Below are 17,707 nucleotides of genomic sequence, written 5' to 3'. Positions count from 1 at the left end.
ACTCAGTGCCAGCTCCGTCAATCCAGATGCGTTGTTAATCCAATTGCGTCGTCCACATGCACACGTAACACTTTCACTGTTTTATACTCAGTTGCGTGTCGCATTCCACTCGCGAATCCGAATAGTTAAAAATCACTTTCACTTAGTTGATTTCCCGGCCGATGCACCATATGTGGGGCGGCGGATGCGTTGGAATAAGAATAAATCTACTGTTGTATAAACGCTTGCGTGTTGAATCAGTTTCTAGCTTTTAGAATGTTGTTAATGCTGTCTTTTGCCGTTCTCAACACTGGCTCTCTATTTACTTCGTGGCCCCCAGAAAGTGATTTAATAAAACTTGGAGCCAGTAAATAGATATCCTAGTGCCCACTTTACCTGAGAATGTTCTTATAGCTGCAGCTTATAGCTCTGAGGAATTTGGAGATTGTCCGGGATTTCTAATCAAAAACGGTTTTCCAAAATAGTTGAGTATATTCTGAAATTCACTGATAAAAACCACAAGTATCCCTACAACCTAACTAACAGAGCAGTTCAGAGTCTAATGCGCTGATGCAACTATAAATGTCCGAATTAAATGTTAAAAAAGAATGCTCGCCATAATTTGATGAAAATACTTCATCAAACGCCACGCTAAATATTTGGTAGAATGTCTGTCCCGCGACGGCACGTGAAAATACGACAATACGCAAACTGAAGCTAGATAATGAAAATCATTCCAGAATTAACACTTCACATAAAATGTTTTCATGGTTCCGCGTATCTCTAGTAACTTAATACGGCACCCGAGGCTGTTTGTAGCAGATACACTGATGCGACGCGACTACCGACACAGATGGCGTGTCATTCAGCGTCTGGAGAGAACTGGGGCCTTGCTTCCTCGCGCAGTGTTCTTATATATAAAGCCGCGGTGCGGACGGCGAAGGGAACGCCTGATCTTTCCGGCTCTCTCGACTAGCCGCTGGGCTAGTAACGCACCACTTCAAGTTACATAATAATTTATAGCTTCTTTGGCTGATGGCCGAAGAAGCTCTTAATTTACACGTGCATTCAGCACGCAGGTAAGTATTGATAATAAAATTTTGACGTGGCTAAGTTAAATACTTTGGGCGAGAGAATTAATTAAATTACACTGCACGCAGCAGATGAGCTCTGAACTGTCCCTTTTGAGATCCGCTATCGCTATAATTTTATAGGTATTAAAAAGAAACTTTACACATTTTCATAATCATAGCGGACCTCCAACCTATTTAAATCTAAACATCCTAGCCTTATTTACTAGCCTACTTAATCTATCTTGCTTCCTTCAGTTTTGAGACGAAAACCACAAAATCATGAATTTCCACTAAAGTCTTAATTTGTGAAATCCAAAGTACTGTTTTTATTAAATCATTATGAAAGATGAATCTAAATATAAATTTTGAAGTCTCTAGCTCTGTTCTGTTGCGCCAATGATTTTTCCAGAAAAACGTCCAAATCTCGGAAATGGTTGAAGTTATCGAACTGATATTTAACACACATTAATTTAGTATTATTTCTGACATGCTAGAAAAGTTTTAGTTCATTTGCTTGATTTTTAAGGTATTGTGCAACATTTATGACGTCAGAGCTAGTTACAGCAGACTGGCTGGCACATAATGGAAACTGATGTGAATTTACTACAGCGTGAGTAGGCTGCTTCCCTACAAGAGGCAGCACGTTTTGTATTATCGCGAAATATGGGAGAGAGTGTCACAGAAATGATACGGGATTTCGGCTGGAAATCTTTAAATGTAAGGCGTTTTACGTTCTGACGGAATCTTCTCACGAAATTACAATCACCAACTTTCTCCTCCGAATGCGAAAATATTTTGATGACACCGACCTACATAGGGCGGAACGATCACCGTGATAAAATAAGGGAAAGATTGATCACTCTTTCCGCGTGCTATATGAGATTGGAATGATAGAGAATTGTGAATGTGGTTCGATGAATCCTCTGCCAGGCACTTAAATGTGATTTGCAGAGTATCCATGTAGATGTAGATGTAGAAAGGCATTTTTTTTCCCAAGTCTGTGCTGACTGCTGCCTTCTTGGACAGAAGTCTTTTGATGACACTAAAACCAACTTACCGCAGCCTAACGTCTCTTCCTTTAAGCTCTTTTTCAGTGTTGATATTGAACACAAGATTGCAGCCAAGTTTCGTAGTTCGCATTTTCCTTTCGTCCTTGTTCAGCTAGTCTCGAAGTGTTCTTCGTAGGATTTTAAATGTCCTTAAAGCTTCCGAAACAGTAATTCTTGATGTAACTGCTTCACTGGCCTTCTGTAGATCCTCAGCGGTCAATTTTGCACAAATATTTTGACAGGACCTACCATTATCGTCAACGAAATGAGAAATATACAGAAATTGCGTTATTATCTGCAGGAGTGTTATTAAAGATTTTGACAAATGTACTGAAAAATATTTAAATATTTTAAAATCTATTTATATGCTACAATACACGAAAGACTGTATTTTAATCATGCAGAATAGATACATTAAATGAGAATGACGTTAGAAATTCATACGTACCTTCTTTAACTCACAGAAAATATTTAGCGTCAACAGAAAGCAAACATTTAGCACGCAATATAAAAGTTTTCTGGGTATGGTACCGCGTCATAATGTAAGAAACTACTGCTGCTGGTGAAAAACCAACGTTTCGGCCACGGTTGCAGCGGCCTTCTTCTGGGTCTAGACATTATGACTCGGTATCATACCCAGAAAACTTGTATGTCGACTGACTCTGGCCGCGGAAGCCTACGCAATTATATTTAGCACACAACTTCATTTTAACGGCTTTTCAACTCACACTGAGATTGTTAATGCTGCAAAAACGCTACAAGCATGAATCGGAAGCTCCCCCCTTTTATTCGTTACTTCCATGGTGCTGTCACCATAGGAGTATTTTCAATCTATCCATGAAAATCGCACTTGGCGCTAAAAAAAGGGAAAAAAGATAACACTATTATTTATCGTTGTCCCGATTGTAGGCGCATTCGAGTTACTTTGGCTCGTGGTGGTGGTGGTGGTGGTGCGATCTTCAGGTCGCGTAGGAAACGATGTGGAAAGCGTGAAGTGAGGGGTCAGTGTGTTATGAGCCGGGAAGTAGTTCGGCACTGCAAAGACTTGCAAAGTAGGACCTGGTAGCCGAGGTGGCTACAGGAAGTACGTTATGAAAGTTCTGCAACCCATAAACAGATAAAACTCATTTTTCTTTGACTTGTGAGGTGAACATACGGAACTGTCGAGTGTGGGGATGATCACCTCCTGTCACTGTCCATGAAGTTTCTCTGTATGGTGAACGTGTCACCATATAGTGCGGCTTCACGCCTACATTCATCATTGGCCCATTCTTTTTTTGAACAGGCTGGCACTCAAGGACCAAAGACGTGCAGTGTTACTGGTCAGCGTTACTACGTTATGCTTCACCAGGATGTCATACCCGTCCTACAGGAGTGAGACGCATTGAACAGAACAGTTTTTGTGCAAGATGATGCCTCACCGCACATTTCTCGTGAACCTCACCTTCTCCGACACACATTTGGAAGCGATCGAATTATCAGCCGATCGTTTCCAAATGCTTGACCAGCTCGATCACCTGATCTCAGTCCTGGGATCTCTGGTTGTTGGGCTACCTGAAGGACAGGGTTTACCAGGAGAACATACGCACATGTGCTGATCTGAAGCGCAGGATATCCAGAGACGTTGCCAGTATATAGCCAGTATACCTACGGATATGCTTCGTTCTGCTGTGCAGAATGCTATGCTGCGCTTTCAGACTCTTCTGGACACTGACGGACGCCGTAGTGAACCTCTCATGTAGCAGTAATGGTACCGACATGTAATGGTATGATGTACCGTAGCAGTACATTAAAAATGTTTCAGTTGAATAGATCCTGCATTATTTCTCTTCCCCATGTTCTTTACATTAATGCTACCAAGTTTGGTACTCGTACGATGATTAGTTTCCGTGTTATAAAGTGTTAAATAGGGAAAATTTAATTATAACCACCCCGTATTGCGGAAGTGGAAAGTGCTACTGATCTGCGGTTTTTACTGACTGGATTGGTAGGCGGAGACTCGTATTGTTAGCCAATACACAAGTTGTAATAATACTTTTTCCGCAAACGTACACTTTTTTAAATGGAACAATGCCTATTGACACTAACAAACTAAATGTATGGTAAACTTGAATATCAGTGGTGTCTGGTGCTGGATTCCAGTGATAGTCGTTTATGTGATATCGTATTTTTAAAAATTCCCACACCGACACTTGTAAAATACCTGTGGTAGCACATACCAAAGAGCAACACACGTGCATATACAAGTTATGTGGATTCAGACCAGTAACGAGTCAACTGAGCATCACAGGTTGTGTTCAAAATGACCACAGGCAGGAGAAACACACGCTTCCTGTATGATATGGAATGACTGTTGCACATGTGCTAGAATATCAGTGGAGATGTCCGAACAGGCTGCAGTAATACGTCGTTGCATATCATTGGGTGTTGTTGGTATATCCTTGTAGACAGCGTTTATCTGCTTCACCCACAGAACAAATTATACAGGTGTCAAATTCCGGAGACAGGTCGTCCTAGTTTCAGGTCTTCTGTGGTGTCACCGCCAGACACCACACTTGCTAGGTGGTAGCTTAAATCGGCCGCGGTCCATGTAGTACATGTCGGACCCGCGTGTCGCCACTGTGATCGCAGACCTAGCGCCACCACCAAGGCAGGTCTCGTGATACGAGAGAGCAATCGCCCCAGTTGTTCGAGAACCTAGCTAGCGCCCAGTTGTACGAGAACCTAGCTACCGACCAGATGTACGAAGCCTTTCTCTCTCATTAGCCGAGAGACAGAATAGCCATCAGCTAAGTTAATGGCTACGAACTAGCAAGGCGCCATTTGTATCAGTGCCTATAGCTTACGAGTATTCAAGAGAGATGTATTCCAAGGACTAATAAAAAGATAAGTAATAAGCATCTACATACTTTTCTTCTTATTCATTTGTAAGTTCTCATGTTCCAGACTTCACGCCCGTCTGCTTTAGCCGTGCGTGCACTATCGGCTACAGCGTTAGTCTAGAGTTCATTTTCAGCAATCTCAACTTCACGGTGTCGGCCCAGCTACCGACACAACATTTATTGGCGACGAGGATGGGATGTTTGTATTAATTCGTTTACAACATTGGCGACGATTTAAAGTGTTTTCTGATTGCTTACATTTAATTGTGCCATGGCTTCGCCACATTCTCCAGATGTACTGTCCGAATTTTATCGCTTGCAGACTCAGCAGACGCAGGCGTTATTGGATGCCCTTGGACAGCTCGTCCAGGGTCAACGTACCATTCAAACCGATGCGGCCGCCGCCGCTTCTTCGCTACCGCTGCCACTAAACGCTGTTGCACCTCCCTTTCGACCATACGTGGCAGCCGATGAGACCTGGCACGAGTGGTCTCGCCAGTTCAACTTTCATCTAGCAGCCTACAGAATTCAAGGTAAAGAGCGGCAGCCGTTTTTGCTTTCTTGTGTCGGTGTGTCCACATACCGTGTGATAGTGAAATTGTTTCCCCGACGCGACGTAGCAACTCTGTCATACGAGGAAATTTTGTCTGCATTAGATGCCTATTTCAAAGAAACAGTTAATGTGGTTGCAAAACGGTATACGTTCTTTCGTACAAAACGTACGGCCGGTCAAACTAATAGGGAGTGGGTAGCAACATTGCAAGGACTTACTAGGGACTGTGCCTTTGAATGTGACTGTGGTCTTTCTTATTCAGATACAATGGTGCGTGATGCAATTGCACAGAACGTTTCTGATGTTCGCATACGGGAGCAAATTTTGAAACTAGTTAATCCCTCCCTTCAACAAGTGATAGACATATTGGATAGACAGGACACACTTGACTGTGCTCAGGAATCTTTTGAAACTTCGCCAGCCGTGTGTAACATTAACCGGCCCGCTGGACGCGCTGCGCGGCCCGGTAACCGGGCCTCGCGCATGTCCGCACAGCTGCCGCCGCGCGCTAAGCCACGTGTGCCGCGCCAGCCCACAAATGTAGTGAAATCGTGCCCGCGGTGTGCTACTAGACATTCGCGTGAACATTGCCCGTCACGCCAAGCTATTTGCTTTTTCTGCAATGAGAAAGGACATGTTCAAAGTGTTTGCCAGAAAAAGCTCAGATCAGACAATCACAATCATTCCAGGCCCTTTGCTTCGCGCCGGAATCGAACCAAGGACACTCAGGCTCGTGGACCTTCGCCTATGGACATTCATGTCGTTCATTCCACTTCGTCCAGTGACACTTTCTCTAACAGTAACTGTGTTCGTCCCACACAAACTGTGCGTCGACGTCGCCGGAAATCACGTCAATTAGCAAGTGATTCGGTACCAGTGTCTGTTCCAATTGCACAAAACAGTCGCTCTTGTCGTCAGCAGGACAATAAACTTTTTGTGGACTTAGACTTTGAAGGCAAAGTGATACCATTCCAGCTCGATACCGGAGCTGCAGTTTCATTGCTCAATCACGACACGTACAAACAACTGGGCGCACCTCCGTTGCGTTCCGCAAATGTTAAGCTAACTACATATTCCGGACAGAAAATTCCTGTGTTAGGACAGTGCAGCCTTCTTGCAACATACAAGGGACAAACAAAACTTGTGTCCTTTTACGTTCTTCGTTCTTCTTCTGCAGTGAACTTGTTTGGTCTAGATTTATTTCAGTTGTTTAACATGTCTATTGTAAATCAGGTCCTATCAGTGAATCAGCCTGTGCCTACAGACAGTGTTTCTCGGCTGTGTGACGAATTTGCAGACATTTTTGCACCGGGCTTAGGTTGCGCTAAAAACTATGAAGCACATTTAGAACTGAAGGTAAACGCGCAACCGAAATTTTTCAGGGCGCGCAATGTTCCACACGCATTGCGTGATGAGGTCGCAAGAACGTTACACGATCTCGAATCACAGGGTGTAATTGAACGTGTGCAAGCTTCTCTCTGGGCCTCACCCTTAGTAATTTTGCCAAAACCTTCCGGAAAATTGAGACTTTGCGTGGACTTCAAGGCCACAGTGAATCCACAGCTAGTGACTGCTACTTTTCCTTTGCCCCGCCCGGAAGATCTTTTTGCTAAACTGTGCCCGGGAAAATATTTTACAAAGTTGGACCTAGCCGATGCGTACTTGCAAATACCGGTGGACGACGAATCCCAGCGCGTATTGGTGGTTAACACGCATCTTGGATTGTACCGCTTCAAAAGACTGCCTTTCGGGTGTGCATCCGCCCCAGCCTTGTTTCAGCAATATTTACAAACTATTTGTGCGTCGGTCCCTACTGCAGCAAACTATCTGGACGATATAGTGATCTCCGGACAGACAGAAGAAGATCATCTTGCGAATTTACGAACATTATTTCAGGTCTTGCGGCAAAATGGTCTTCGCTTGAGGAAGGACAAATGTGTGTTTTTTGCTCGTGACTTACCATACCTGGGACATGTCATTAATGCCCAAGGCATACATCCGAGTCCAGAGCACCTCCGTGCCATACAAGAATTGCCTTCCCCTCAAAATGTGAAACAGCTACAGAGTGTGTTGGGTAAAATTAATTATTACAATAAATATGTGCGCAATGCCTCTTCCATTTCAGCTCCGCTTCATCGCTTACGCCGTAAAGGTGTTCCGTTCGTCTGGACGCCGGAATGTGAACGCGCCTTTCGCCAGTTGAAATCGGCGTTGCTTTCTAATACTTGCCTTACGCCATTCGATCCCCAGAAACCCCTTTTGTTGATGGTAGATGCCTCGGATTTCGGGATCGGTGCTGTGCTTGCGCACAAAGTTGGCTCCCATGATCGCCCTATTGCCTTTGCGTCCAAATTGCTCTCGTCTGCGCAAAGAAATTATTCACAGATAGAGAAAGAAGCTTTGGCTCTCGTGTTTGGTGTTACTAAGTTCCATGATTTCTTGTATGGTCGTCACTTTACCATCATCACAGACCACAAACCTTTGACATCGCTTTTTCATCCGGCCAAGCCGGTACCTCCACGTACAGCGCAGAAATTCATTCGCTGGTCTATTTTCCTCTCGCAGTACCGCTACGATATCTTGTATCGGTCCACTGCTAAGCACGGAAACGCCGATGCGTTGTCCCGTTTGCCTGTTGCTGAGGATAAAGCATTCGATTCTTCCGAACTTGCTTGCATGTTCATTGATTCGGAAACCGATGAAGTGGTCGAATCGTTTCCGATTGATTTTCGTCGTGTCGCTACAGCCACAGCTGCTGACCCTGTCCTTGCTACTGTTTTACGTTTTGTTGCTACGCAATGGCCTTTGTCAAAGTCTCGGATCGAGGATCCGTTGGTTCGCCGATTTTTTGCTCACAAGGAGAGACTTTTTGTTCGACGTGGTGTTTTGTTGTTGCGTTCTGATAATGATCAGTCCAGAGTCGTGGTCCCACGTTCGTTACAGTCCTCTGTTTTACGGCTTCTTCACCAAGGACATTGGGGTATAGTGCGGACGAAACAACTTGCTCGTCAGCACTGTACTTGGTTCGGAATCGATGCTGCGATTACGAATATGTGTTTTTCGTGCCCGGCATGTGCCGAACAACAATCCGCACCGCCGCGGAAAGTCTTTGCATGGCCGAAAGCCACTTCCCCTTGGCAACGCTTGCACATTGATTTTGCTGGTCCATTCTGGAATGCTCGATGGTTGGTTCTGGTCGACGCCTTCAGTAATTTTCCTTTTGTTGTCCGGATGTCTTCCACGACGTCCTCCGCCACCATCCAAGCGTTGTCTGCTATCTTTTGCATTGAAGGTCTTCCGCAGACTATTGTTTCCGACAATGGCCCACAATTCATGTCCGCAGAATTTCAGTCATTCTGCCAGGCCAATGGTATTCAACATCTGACATCCGCGCCGTTTTCGCCTCAGTCCAACGGTGCCGCTGAACGATTGGTCCGGACTTTCAAGTCACAGATGTTGAAATTGAAAGAGTCGCATTCTCGGGACGACGCATTGTTGCTCTTTTTGTCTTCGTATCGCTCTCAGCCCCGAGATGGTCGCTCGCCGGCTGAGTTGCTCCACGGTCGTCCTCATCGCACCTTGATGTCTTTGCTGCATCCGCCGCATCAGGTTCCTGTGCAGCGGCAGACTCCTGCTTTTGCTCCAGGCGACGTTGTATTTTATCGCAACTATCGCGGTTCACGGCGTTGGCTCGCAGGGCGCATTCTTCGCTGCCTCGGCCGCGCGATGTATTTGGTTTTGGGGGCCTCTGGTGAGGTGCGTCGGCATCTCAATCAGCTGCGCCTCTGTCGTCGCTCGGGTTCTGCCGCTCCCCGTCTGCTTTCAGCGACGGTGCCGTCCGGTCAGCGCCCTGGGGACCCATCTACTGGCTCGCCTCATCCCCAGGTGTTACCGACGATGCCTTCCATTTTGCCCCATGGCGACGCGCCGCCGCCGCCGCAGCAGCTGCAGCCGCCGCCGCCGCCGCCGCCGCTTGTTTTCCCGCCGGCGCCGCCCGCATTCGACGCTTCGTTGCAGCCGCCAAGCGCCTCCCAAGGTCACGCGCCGCCGATCGCTTCCCGTGACCAGCTGTCCTCCGCCATGGAACTCCCGCCCGCTCCGGACCACATGACGTCATCGCGCGTCGGCTACCCCGACGCTATGGAGGTTGACCCTTCGGTCACACCGCATGTTGACGTGCACCCTGGACTAGTTTTTCAGGCGTTTCCTAGCTCCCCTCGGACCGAATGGCCGGGTGCGGGTGGCACAGCCTCGCCTGTTGTTAGGCTCCCCACCTCATCGCATACGTCAACATGTGGTCCTCCCCACGGCGGGCGGAAGCCTTATCTCACGACCGTTCGCCGATTTGCGGGGGAGGAATGTGGTGTCACCGCCAGACACCACACTTGCTAGGTGGTAGCTTAAATCGGCCGCAGTCCATGTAGTACATGTCGGACCCGCGTGTCGCCACTGTGATCGCAGACCTAGCGCCACCACCAAGGCAGGTCTCGTGATACGAGAGAGCAATCGCCCCAGTTGTTCGAGAACCTAGCTAGCGCCCAGTTGTATGAGAACCTAGCTACCCCCCAGTTGTACGCGAACCTAGCTATCGCCCAGTTGTACGAGAACCTAGCTACCGACCAGATGTACGAAGCCTTTCTCTCTCATTAGCCGAGAGACAGAATAGCCATCAGCTAAGTTAATGGCTACGAACTAGCAAGGCGCCATTTGTATCAGTGCCTATAGCTTACGAGTATTCAAGAGAGATGTATTCCAAGGACTAATAAAAAGATAAGTAATAAGCATCTACATACTTTTCTTCTTATTCATTTATAAGTTCTCATGTTCCAGACTTCACGCCCGTCTGCTTTAGCCGTGCGTGCACTATCGGCTACAGCGTTAGTCTAGAGTTCATTTTCAGCAATCTCAACTTCACGGTGTCGGCCCAGCTACCGACACAACATCTTCTGCGTCCAGTTCAACCATTTTGAAACAATTCGTGAAGATATGCTACAGTATTTCGTGCAGCAAGCGGCTAGACAGCCATCATGTCCGTTCTACAAGTTTCTCTAAGTCTGGAGAAGAACGTCTTCTAGCATTCGTAGAAGACGGTCTGCTACGAGGCTACGATACTTGTACGTGTTTAATGATCCGTCTTTGAAACACAGGCCTTTGGGCTGATGGTTCACTATCCCACACCATATGTTTACATTCCGTGGACACTGACGTCCCATCTCATGAAGACAACGGATGATGTCGACAGACCAATAGTGCTTGTTTCGATGATTTATCTGGTCGTCGTTGGCAAATGTGGCTTCATCACTAAACTAGTTACAGGATACATCTGGAGTATCCTGTCTTACTGCCTATGTACAGAAGTTAACACGATTCTCATAATAGTTTCCATGCAGCTCTTGATGGGGAAAGCTGTGATGGGATTGTAATCTAAGTCGATGGAGAACGCGTGGAACACTTGCCTAACTCAAGCCACTTGCTCGTGCGACTGCGCGGGAGCTAACGTGCGGATCAGCTGCAAAAGCAGCGAGAACTTTAATTTTTCCTTGTTCTGTCGTTACTTGTTTCTTTCAATTACGTTGTCTAGGTGCTACACTAAAACTTCCATGTAACTGGTAGAGGTGGTTAATAAATAACTGACGAGATTGTTGTCGTCTGTTGGGACCGTAGCGGTCGCGCGGTTCCAGACTGTAGCGCCTAGAACCGCTCGGCCACTCCGGCCGGCACACTGTCAGTGTTTTCTGCATTGGTAAATCAAATCGTCAACTCTCGACCTGCTGCTTGGACTATCACACACTGACTATCAAGTCGCAGTGCATTCAAGGATCACACAAACACACTGTAAGCAAGGATAACAACATCATACGTAGCAAACACGGAGGCTGAATGGTACAAAGAAGCAACGGTGTGCGAACTTTTCAAAATACCTCGCAAGTGTCTCGCAATACAATCCAGCAACAAACACCACTGACATTCTAATTTGCAACACTTGAATTTGTTAAATCAACAGGCATTTTTTCATTTTAAAAAGGGTACGTTTGCACAAAAATACACTTTCTAAGTATTATTACAATATGTTTATTGGCTAACAATAGGAGCCGCTGATTCCCAATTCATTCCGTGAAAACCGTACAGCAACAGCACTTTCAATTTCCTGAATATTTTAGGCGCAAGTTTTAGATGAGTCATCCTGTAGGAACTCACAGTGCCTGATTTAGTTAAATTCTGCTTCACTTCTGTCTTCCCAACTTCTTGACTTCAGTAACTGGATTAAAGCTTTCTTCATGAACTCTAACGTTCGGTTGAAGAAATTATTGATCTAGTGCTCATAGGCGCCACCTCTGTTTTGACATTGTTGGTTATTCTCTGTATACTTGGGTCTGTGGGTGAAGCTGATAAACGCTGTCTACAAGGATATACCAACAACATCCAATGATATGCAACGACGTATCACTGCAGCCTGTTCGGACATCTCCACTGAAATGCTAGCACGTGTGCAACAGTCATTCCGTATCAGACAGGAAGCGTGTATTTCATCTGCCGGTGGTCATTTTGAACACAACCTGTGATGCTCAGTTACTGAATCCACATAACTTGTATATGCACGTGTATCGTTCTTTAGTATGCGCTACCACAGGTGTTGAGGCTTGTATTTATGTATGTCTTGTCACAGGGTGTAGTTGGCATTATGGCATTAATGTACAAGTTGTCAGTTCTGGTAAGGCATTAAGCTTAACTTTTAAGTTTAACTTTTATGTCTTGTGCATTCACTGAGGATTGTATTTTTAAAAGAGGATGACAAATTAAATACCTTTCAGCCGTCAATTTTCAACCTTAATTTATTTGGCAACTAGTTTTAGCATTTTACTACGCCATCTTCAGACCCCAGATCGACGAGTAGGAAAGATCTACCTCGGTTGTGGTCAAAACAGTGTCCAGAAACACAGATGTTAGTAGATATTTGCTATAGCGATCACTTCAACCATCACCTGCCGACTGATCACAGTAGAAAATGTCTATTAATACCTGTATTGCTGACCCCTGTTTGAACACAACCGAGGAAGATTCTTCCTACACTTCGGTCAGGAGCTCCAAGAGGGCGTAGTAAAACGCTAAAGCTGGTTCCCAGATAAAATAAGGTTGAAAATTAAGGGCTGAAAGGTATTTAATTTGGCATCCTCTATCGAACAGCCGACTCCCGCAACCATTTCTAAAAAAGATGGACATACAGAGACTTGTATTTTGAAAGGTATTGTGTAACTACTAGTGTTTTAATATTATGATTTTTATCAAATGCCGAAACCTTTAGAAGAAAAATGAATTCCGTTCGGCAATAAAACCATGAGATATAACACACACAGCCGGCCGCGGTGGCCGAGCGGTTCTAGGCGCTTCAGTCTGGAACCGTGCGACTGCAACGATTGCAGGTTCGAATCGTTCCTCGGGCATAGATGTGTGTGATGTCCTTAGGTTAGTAGGGTTTACGTAGTTCTAAGTTCTAAGGGACCGAAGACTTCAGATGTGAAATCACATAGTGCTCAGAGCCATTTGAACCATTTTTATAATACACACATTAAAATAGATTTGCATCACGTCGGTTCCGAAAGTTCCAGAACCTGTACAGAAAATTATAATACAGATCAACATAGACATCACTCCCGCCCTCATTATTGCTCATGAAACCACACATTGCATGTTGTACCACCTTCAGAGGTGGTGGTCCAGAAAAATGTACACACCGGTACATCTAATACCCAGTATTACGTCATTTTGCATTCATACATGCCTGTATTCGTCTCAGCATACTATCCAGAAGTTAATCAAGGCCCTGTTGGTCCAGATTGTCGCACTCCTCAACGCCAATGCGGCGTAGATCCCTCAGAGTAGTTGGTGGGTCACGTCTTCCATAAACACCTTTTCAATCTGTCCCAGGCATGGTCGATAGGGTTCATGTCTGGAGAACATGCTGGCCACTCTAGTCGAGCGATTTCGTATCATGATGGAAGTCATTCACATGATGTGTATGATAGGGGTGCGAACTGTCGTCCACGAAGACGGAAGCATCACCAATATGCTGCCGATATGGTTACACTATCGGTCAGCCGATGGCATTCACGTATCGTACAGCCTTTACGTCGCCTTCCATGACCACCAGCGGCGTGCGTCGGCCCCACATAATGCCACCCAAAAACAACAGGGAACCTCCACCTTGTTGCACTCGCTGGAAAGTGTGTCTAAGGCGTTCAGCCTGATCGGGTTGCCTCCAAACACGTCTCCGACGAATGTCTGGTTGAAAGCATATGTGACACTCATCGGTGAAGAAAACATGATGCCAATCCTGAGCGGTCCATTCGGCATGTTGTTCTGCCCGTCTGTACCGCACTGCATAGTGTCGTGGTTGCATAGATGGACCTCGCCATGGACATCTGGAGTGAAGTTGCGCATCAAGCAGCCTATTGCCTACAGTTTGAGTCGTAACACGACGCCCTGTAGCTGCACGAAAAGCATTATTCAACATGGTGGCGTTGCTGTCAGGCTTCCTCCGAACCACAATCCGTAGTTAGCAGTCATCCACTGCAGTAGTAGTCCTTGGGCGACGTGAGTAAGGCATGTCATCAACAGGTCCTGTCTCTCTCTATCGCCTCCATGCCCCATCAACATCGCTTTGGTTCACTCCGAGACGCCTGGAATGCCTGGACACTTCCCTCGTTGAGAGCCCTTCCTGGCACAAAGTAACATTGAGGACGCGATCTAACTCCGATATTGACCGTCTAGGCATGGTTCAACTACAGACAACATTTACCGTGTACCTCCTTCCTGCTGGAATGATTGTGAAACGTCCCCTTTGAACTATTCTTACACGACTGTCCTTAAACTGACACACAATATTTTGTTAGCGCAACGCAATCTGACTTTCAAAATTCCCTACAAAAGAATGGCCCCGACTAACGTTAAACTATATCTTTCGCAAATCACTTACCTCACAAAAATCTCCGCTGCTCAAGCTACTGCAATACAGCGAGCGCCACTACTGCCAGCTAAATAAAAGATTCAAACTATGGAAGGCACTAACTACTGATAGGGATAGTTAGCAAATGAAAGATATTAATAGAGAACAAACAATGTATTTACCTTGATATCATCATGTATAAATATACCAGTTCATGACAAATTACAAATCTCCACCATCTCTCTCCCCACATCCACCACTGCTGGCGGCTCACCTCCAACTGCGCAACGCTACGTGCTGTTCACAGCCAGCTGCCTAACACTACAATGGCGAGTATTACAACAATGCAAAGCAGACACAGACTGCCCACAGCACAGCCAGTGATTGTCATACAGAGGTGGCGTTACCAATAAAAAACCTAAACAGCCTACTTACATAGAGAAAACATAAACAGCCTACTTACATAGCCCCCATGCTCCCCACAAAAATTTTTACAAATGGTGTTGGGCACTGGCCAATACAGATTTGACAAAAATTTTTCACAATTACAGTAACAAAGATATGAAATGCACACACTTATTAATATTATGTTGGTCAAAAGATCAAAATTTCTCACAGTCCATAAAGACAGTCCACATTGTTCATCACAGTAAAAATGCAGAGTTTTTCTCAAAGTCCAAGCAGTAAAAGAAAATGCACATAGAAGTAGTGGATTTCCATGCAGTCTTGAAGAAGTAGTGTTGACCTTCCAACGGAAAGACAGTGCTGACTCTCGACATGCAGACAGGTAATGGGCCACAACAGAGCAAACCCACAGCAGAGTCATTCGAAGTTTGGAAGAATATTGGTAGGTAGGTCATCACAGAGCAGACCCACTGGAGTCCTGGTAGAGATTGTGGTATTGGTGGGCCACCAGAGGTGCAGACCCACTGCAGTCCTTGTAGAAATGGCCAGCAGCCATCTGTTGCGATTGTGCAGGTGCACATTCACCATCGAAGAGTCTTGCGGAGAATATAGCAAGTCCATAAACCACCACTTGTGCACTCACAAAGTTTCTGGAATTGTCCTTAGATCCAGCAATGCTGTTATCCAGTCCCTTGCTGAGTTATTAACACACGTGCAAACACTCACAGTCCCAACTTCTCACATATTATCCATATACTATGACCAACAGAAACGTGTGCAGTGAAATGTAACTAACAAGTTAATAATATCATGAACTGGTGACAATTACAATTTTATAACATAAGAATACAATAACAAAGGTACAAAATACATCATTAAAGAACATAACAATACAGATAACATTTGTAGTAAAACAGGCGTTACAAAAGAATAGAAATAGACATATACGTCAGTGTTACAGGAATTATGACATGAGTACATACATAAAAGATCACAATAACTTTTGAAACATCAACTTCACACATGAGCATTTAAACAGAATGAATAATGTCTAATATCTTTACAAAGTAAATAACATATTATTAATGCCAATTATATTTGAGGATGACAGTATTCCTCATCATAGTGAATGTAGCTTAATATTAAAAGAAGAAAAAATTCTATGAAACTACACAGAGACAGGAAGAAAATAAATACACAGGGGTACACAAACACGTACTGGGATAACACAAAAGGAAAGGACAGGGTTCGTTTTCAGTGTAACATTTGGTACTGCAGTCCAACCCAAAACTTCATATATCTTTCCTCTTATTTCATCCTTTGTTTCCACCAAAAAAATTCTATCTAAGCATGCTTTCTGTATTTATATGTTCACACATTTCTTACCTCAACATTTATTTCCAAGAAAATCCTACCTAAACCTGTTTTCTCAATGCATTTCTTCCAATTCATCGCAAATCATTCTCTTAGAGGCTACCCCCTCTTAGGCTAACTTAAATCTACTGAGCTCAGATGCTAAATTAAGGGACGAGGCAACGCAGCATCACATAACAAATCAACACAAACAGCAATGCAAAAAAAATGCAAATTGGCAAAGCTAGCAGCATAAATGAGCAAAAGTCAAATTCAATAACACTATGCCTGGCAAACAGCAGCAACTTATACCTAAACATGACATAGCGCAAGCAGAAAAAATATTACACTAAAGATAACAATGCAGATAAGGCAAATGTATAATCACATCTTAATGTCTAAGTAATTAAAGTGGTGCACCACAACAACTTATTGTAAAAAAAAATATTACCATCTAATTGAAAAGAAAATTATGTTTTACTGTTACTAGTTCCTTCTTATTGTTCTTTCCTTTCCAAGTGCTCCTTTTTTAAGGAATGTGGATCATAAAATAATTATTTAATAGCTCTGTTGACAGAAAGTGTTCACATTAGCAAATGCATTTTATTTTATAAAAGCAATGCTGCAACACAGCTGGAAACCAGATATCAAGTGAAATAAGCAATTACGCAAACCAAAGCATAAAAACATCATTCAATAGTCATGTGGCATTTCGTAAGTCAGTAGCTCTCAACTCTCATAGAAAGACACTTGTCATAATCAGGTGTGCAGATGTACGAATATTTCCCATCAATTCATAAGCATTTCAGCAATTAGCACAAAGTGCGAGTAATCATATGTTTTCAAGTAACGAGGGTGTCGCATTAGCGATGAAAGGCACACCCTAATGGCTTGTTCTCCAGGTGTTTTCCTGTGCTCTGAAAGGCACGCGCTAATGGCTTTTTCTCCAGGCGTCTGACACAGCTGGGTGCCCACGACGCATTATGTGTAGGTGGTCCATTAACTTTCTTACGGAAATATTTACGACAGCAGTTTCCGCTACAGAGACAGTCGCATATAAAAATATTTCACCGGTCAAGAATTTGCGTTACAAATCTGTAGAAACAAAATGCTATTGATATAACAGTGTCCAAAAAAAATTTTCGTCTGCATTGTAATACATTCACGAATATACACAGACATTTCATAACTCTTAAAGTACGTTTCTTGGTTTCCAACATCCTTTTCATAAATCAGAGTCCCTAAACACTACTCATTATTCCTTACCTCATTATACATATACATATTCGTCGACACTTCTTCAATATTTCATCATGAGAAATACGTAGCATAATAAACATTCCTCAACAACATAATACACATCGTCGTCGTAATAATAACATCATAACACCTCAGTCAAATCTCAAAATCGTCGTAACTTCCTCCAATAATTTCTAAGCCTAAAAAAAATTCTCTGCTCATGTCAAAAG

The sequence above is a fragment of the Schistocerca piceifrons genome, chromosome 8 (assembly GCF_021461385.2).
Source record: "Schistocerca piceifrons isolate TAMUIC-IGC-003096 chromosome 8, iqSchPice1.1, whole genome shotgun sequence".
NCBI classification, from domain to species: domain Eukaryota; kingdom Metazoa; phylum Arthropoda; class Insecta; order Orthoptera; family Acrididae; genus Schistocerca; species Schistocerca piceifrons.
This window is presented reverse-complemented; position numbering follows the sequence as displayed.